Here is a 6682-nt window from a genome sequence, read left to right as displayed (position 1 = left end):
AAGAATACAGGTGAGAGATGAGGAAAACCTTGCCCAGAGTGATGACCTTTTAAGAGCAGAAAAGGGAACATACAAAAGGTATCATGAGTGGAAAAGTGAGAGAAGAGTTGAGGATGACTTTGAAATTTCGACATTTTGAACCTGAAAAGATGAGGAAACTCTAAAGGAAAGCTGAATTGGAAAAGGAATGGAAGTTAAAAGGGAAGAAAGTCAGTTCTGCTTGGAGCAGATTGAATTAGTGCTAATTGGACCTCCAGATTAAGAGATTCATCAGAAAGCTGGTAATGCGAAATGGAATTGAGGAAGGAGATAAAGGAATTTAAGGGACTAGAGAAGGAAAGTGAAAGTATTCGAAGGCTGAGGATGATGGCTTAAATTGTCCATGGAAACCCAGATTGATGTGATAATATGAGAGGCAGGATTTAAACCTCAGCTTCCCTCACTCAAATATATCACTTGATATACTATATCACACTTCATCTGTTGGAAGGGCAAAGGGCAAGAAATTAATAAAATCTGGTTTGATTAGTCCTGTGAGGAGGATCTCCATTTCTAACTGAAATGAGAAAGATGAAAATTTTTTTCCTCCCTTGGACGTGTGCATGTGCGTGTGCGTGTGTTTTTGAATGTGTCCTTGCGTGCGTGTGTGTGTGTGTGTGTGTGTGTTTTACTTCTCAGGTCAAGAGAATATAGTATTTCTATTTTTCATCTCTTTTTCTTCCTTTTCCCAGGTTTCAGATAGCCCTATTTTTCCTTCTTCTTTAGGTCTGACTAAGCTATTTTTTCTGGGTTTCCTAGTTCACTGAACATTCAATTCTCTGTCTCTTTCTCTTTGTGGCTTCTGTCTATCTTGGTATTTCATATTCCCCTGGATCTTTCTACCTATGCCCATCTGAGTTGAGGCATCAGGACACTGAAGATGAATGTAGGAGAAAGATGTATGACTCTCAGAACAGGCAAGAAGAGGAAAACCCTGACCCAAGAGAAATATCAAGACCATATTAAGACAAGATGGTCTTCTACAGACTGAACCATTGGTCATTGAAGAATTACATCCAAACTTTTGCCATTTTATATCTCTCAGTTTCTTTTGTACAAAGAAATTGCCATGATTCTGACCTATTATACATTATTCTTTTTTTATTATGAAAATGAATAGATCAATAATTAAGAACATTTGAAAAGACAGAGAACAGAAAAAGAGGAGACAATATGCATCTGTGAAATTCTACTGAATAGTTTTTTAAATGCATATCAACTATATACAAATATTCATGCTTTTCTTCTCTCCACCCATTTTTAAATTGATGTTTGTCCTTCCCTTCTCTTCCCTTCATCTCCTTTCCTTTAGTTTCCATTTCTTTCATTACTCACCAGCTTCTATCAGTTGTCCCCCCAAAACTCTGCTTATATATTAAATTGTATGTGATGAAACAAAAAAGAATTTCCCCAGAGCTGAAAATTTTGTGCCCTAGGTCAATCACCTCTGTACAGAAGAAGGGGAGTTTGCTTTATCTTTAGTTTTCTGCTAGAATGGTTTGTCATGGCAGTAATCAGCATTCTTGAATCATTTAAACTTGTTTCTATCTCCAATGCTTCAGTTAATACACCAGATCTTATTCTTGGTTCTTGACCTCATTCAGAAATGGCAGGATATGACCGTAACAGCAAGGAGCTTAGCAAATCAGAGGAAATCATTCACTTGGGTCAGCATTCTGTATGTGATCAGTTCTACTGGGAAAGCAGAAAAGCATCTAAATAACAATCTAGCTTCCATCAACATGTCATACCATGTTCCAAAAGAAGTACCATGTGTCATGGTAGGAGTTGGAAATTGAGAAATGCATGCAGGAAATGAAAGTCTGGGGCAAAGGGTCAGGTTCACTTCTCAGGTAAAATTTTGTTACAATTGGGTGGCTCGGTGGCATAGTGGATAAAGCACTGGACTTGGAGTCAGGAGTACCTGGGTTCGAATTCGGTCTCAGACACTTAATAATTGCCTAGCTGTGTGGCCTTGGGCAAGCCACTGAACCACATTTGCCTTGCAGAAACCTAAAAAAAAATTTGTTACTATGAAAAGAGGAGGGTACATGCAGAAAAGAGAAATGTGGGTAGTGGCATAATGAGGGGACTGAGGAGGCAAGGTGTGACCCTGAATTAGCAGTAATTAGATGAAAGAATTGCAAAACTAACTCAGAGAGTTATATTCATCATTGATTTGAAGAAAGCTTAACACAATCTTCATTCTACTTTGACAACACAATTCCCTTGATTTTAAGAAGTCATTTTGAAGTTAGATTGACTTTTAGTTATCTAATTGAACACCATCATTTTGCAACTAACGAAAAGGCCCAGAGAGAAGTGACCTGCTCATACTGATAATCAGGGGAAGATTCTTGATCTAATCTCAGGTTTGCTGACTTTCACCAAGGGTAGGCAACCTTTTTTCTGTCACAGTTCATTTGCATATTTATAATGTCATTAGCCTCCTATATTTGGTCAAACATTTCATTAATTCACCTTAAAAACCTGCTAGATTTACTGAGTTTTTTGTCCCACCTGCAGTTGCCATGGCAACTCCAGGTCAAATGATTTCCAGGGTCTTATACTTCTGCAGCTTGGATATTCTCTGCCCCTATTCTAAGCCTTCACAGAAAGGTTATATCTGAAAGGAACTGCAAGAAAACTGAAGGGTATGCCTGTCCTATACTTCTAGTCCTGAACCCATTAAAGAGAAACAATACATTCTTACAATATTGTTTTATCTTCTTTATATCTTGTTTTTCTTACATCTTGTTTTATCTTCTTTAACATGAATTTAATTCCATTGGATTAAAAAATGTTGTGATGGCTGTGAAGTAAAAAGAAAATTCTCATAATTCTAGTGATTGTTTCATATCTACACTCCTCCCCAGAGTTTCATGTTGCCTCTTTTCCCATAGGGATCTGCCCCATTATTTTGTGAAAACCAGTTTGCAATCAGAAGACCTAAGAAATCCTGAATTTGCTACTTCCTTTGTGATAAAGGTCAGTGTCAAATCTTTTGGATCCATAAAGTGTAACTCTAATGTAAGTTGTTAAAATCATCATATAAGCAAGAATATATAAAGATAGACAAAAACCAGGTATCCACATTCCAAGATCACCATTTGCACAAAAATTATCAGTGAATGTCTTTGAAGGATTGTAGAGGTTTCTTTCTTATGGATGATTATCTGTGACTATAAAGTTATGAAGGTAATAGACCTGGAGCCATATCCAGGTACACTTTGGACTACCAGAGTGATTATGGACAAGTCACTCCTCATTGGACCACATTTCTTTATCTGGAATCTGATTGTTGTATTAGATTACATAGTGCCTTTTTAGTGCTAAATCTACAATGCTAAGACCTAAGTAGTTATGATATCAAAGCAGTATGAAAGACTTAATGAATATTCTTTCATATGGTCAGCAATGGTCAACACAAATCTCCTTCCAATTTAATCTTGTATATGTTTTGTCTGTTTCAGCTTCTAGCTCAACTCCATCACTTCCCTTTTAGATCTAGAGAAAGAAAGTGAAAGTATTCGAAGGCTGAGGATGATGGCTTAAAATGTCCATGGAAACCCAGATTGCTGTGTCAATATGAGAGGCAGGATTTAAACCTCAGCTTCCTTCATTCAAATATATCACTTGATATACTATATCACACTTCATCTGTTGGAAGGGCAAAGGGCAAGAAATTAATAAAATCTGGTCTGATTAGTCCTGTGAGGAGGATCCCCATTTCTAATTGAAATGCAAGAGAGAGAAAGATGATAATTTTTTTCCCCTCCCTTGGACGTACATGTGTGTGTATGTGTGTTTGAGTGTGTGCTTGCATGCGTGTGTGTGTTTGTGTGTGTGTGTGTGTGTGTGTGTGTGTGTGTGTGTGTGTGTGTGTTTTACTTCTCAGGTCAAGAGAATATAGTATTTCTATTTTTCATCTCTTTTTCTTCCTTTTCCCAGGTTTCAGATAGCCCTATTGTTCCTTCTTGTTGAGGTTTGACTAAGCTATTTTTGTGGGTTTCCTAGTTCACTGAACATTCAATTCTCTGTCTCTTTCTCTTTGTGGCTTCTGTCTATGTTGGTATTTCATATTCCCCTGGATCTTTCTACCTATGCCCATCTGAGTTGAGGCATCAGGACACTGAGGATGAATGTGGGAGAAAGATGTATGACTCTCAGAACAGGCAAAAAAGACGAAAACCCACACCCAAAGAGAAATGTCAAGACCATATTAAGACAAATGGTCTTCTACAGACTGAACCATTGGTCATTGAAGAATTACATCCAAACTTTTGTCATTTTATATCTCCCAGTTTCTTTTGTACAAAAAAATTTCCATGATTCTGACCTATTATATGTTATTCTTTTTGATTATGAAAATGAATAGATCAAAAATTAAGAACATTTCAAAAGACAGAGAACAGAAAAAGAGGAGACAATATTCATCCGTGAAATTCTACTGAATAGTTTTTTAAATGCATATCAAGTATATACCAATAGACATTCTTTTCTTCTCTCCACCCATTTTTTATTGATGTTCATTCTTCCCTTCTCTTCCTGTCCCTTCTCTTCCCTTCATGTCCTTTCCTTTAGTTTCCATTTCTTTCATTTCATCTTCTATCAGTTGTCCCCCCAAAAACTCTGCTTATATATTAAATTGTATGTAAAGAAACAAAAAAGAATTTCCACAGAGCTGAAAATTTTGTGCCCTTGGTCAATCACCTCTGTATAGAAGAAGGGGAGTTTGCTTTATCTTTAGTTTTCTGCTAGAATGGTTTGTCATGGCAGTGATCAGCATTCTTGAGTCATTTAAACTTGTTTCTATCTCCAATGCTTCAGTTAATACACCAGATCTTATTCTGGGTTCCTGACCTCATTTGGAAATGGCAGGATATGACCATAACAGCAAGGAGCTTAGCAAATCAGAGGAAATCATTCACTTGGGTCAGCATTCTGTATGTGACCAGTTCTACTGGGAAAGCAGAAAAGCATCTAAATAAAAATCTAGCTTCTATCAACATGTCATACCATGTACCAAAAGAAGCACCATGTGTCATGGTAGGAGTTGGAAATTGAGAAATGCATGCAGGAAATCCAAGTCTGGGGCAAAGGGTCAGGTTCACATCTCAGGTAAAATTTTGTTATAATGGGGCGGCTAGGTGGTGTAGTGGATAAAGCACCGGCCTTGGAGTCAGGAGTACCTGGGTTCAAATCCGGTCTCAGGCACTTAATAATTACCTAGCTGTGTGGCCTTGGGCAAGCCACTTAACCCCGTTTGCCTTGCAAAAACCTAAAAAAAAAATTTGTTACTATGAAAAGAGGAGGGTACATGCAGAAAAGAGAAATGTGGGTAGTGGCACAATGAGGGGACTGAGGAGGCAAGCTTTCACCCTGAGTTAGCAGTAGAATTAGATGAAAGAATTGCAAAACTAACTCAGAGAGTTATATTCATCATTGATTTGAAGAAAGCTTAACATGATCTTCATTCTACTTTGACAACACAATTCCCTTGATTTTAAGAAGCCATTTTGAAGTTAGATTGATCTTAGTTATCTAATTGAACACCATCATTTTGCAACTAAAGAAAAGGCCCAGAGAGAAGTGACCTGCTCATAATGATATTCAGGGCAAGATTTTCTTGATCTGATATCAGGTTTGTTGACTTTCACCAGGGGTGGGGAACCTTTTTTCTGCCACAGTTCATTTGGATATTTATAATGTCATTAACCTCCTATATTTGGTCAAACAATTCATTAATTCACCTTAAAACCTCCTAGATTTACTGAATTTTTTGTCCCACCTGCAGTTGCCGTGGCAACTCCAGGTCAAATGATTTCCAGGGTCTTATAATACTGCAGCTTGGACATTTCCTGCCCCTATTCTAAGCCTTCACAGAAAGGTTATATCTGAAAGGAATTGCAAGAAAACTGAAGGGTATACCCATTAAATAAAATCAATACATTCTTACCCCTCTCCATCTTTTCTTTCTTTCTTTTTTTTTTTTTGGTTTTGTTTTATTTTGGTTTTTTTTCTTAACAAGGCAAATGGGGTTAAGTGGCTTGCCCAAGGCCACACAGCTAGGTAATTATTATGTGTCTGAGACTGGATTTGAGCCCAGGTACTCCTGACTCCAGGGCTGGTGCTTTATCCACTGCACCACCTAGCCGCCCCTCTCCATCTTTTTTACATCTTGTTTTATCTTCTTTAACGTGAATTTCATTCCATTGGATTAAAAAATGTTGTGATGGCTGTGAAGTAAAAAGAAAATTCTCATAATTTTAGTGATTGTTTCATATCTACACTCCTCCCCAGAGTTTCATGTTGCCTCTTTCCCCATAGGGATCTGCCCCATTATTTTGTGAAAACCAGTTTGCAATCAGAAGACCTAAGAAATCCTGAATTTGCTACTTCCTTTGTCAGAAAGATCAGTGTCAAATCTTTTGTATCCATAAAGTGTAATTCTAATGTAAGTGTTAAAATCATCATATAAGCAAGAATATATAAGGATAGACACAAACCAGGTGTTCACATTCCAAGGCCACCCTTTGTATAAAAATTGTCAATGAGTACTTTTGAAGGACCATAGAGAGTTCTTCCTTATGGATGATTATCTGTGACTATAAAGATTTGAAGGTAGTAGACCTGGGGCCAT

Source organism: Macrotis lagotis, chromosome 5 (genome assembly GCF_037893015.1).
Source record: "Macrotis lagotis isolate mMagLag1 chromosome 5, bilby.v1.9.chrom.fasta, whole genome shotgun sequence".
In the NCBI taxonomy this organism is placed as follows: domain Eukaryota; kingdom Metazoa; phylum Chordata; class Mammalia; order Peramelemorphia; family Peramelidae; genus Macrotis; species Macrotis lagotis.
The sequence above is the reverse complement of the archived record's forward strand: the minus strand, read 5'-3'. Positions refer to the sequence as shown.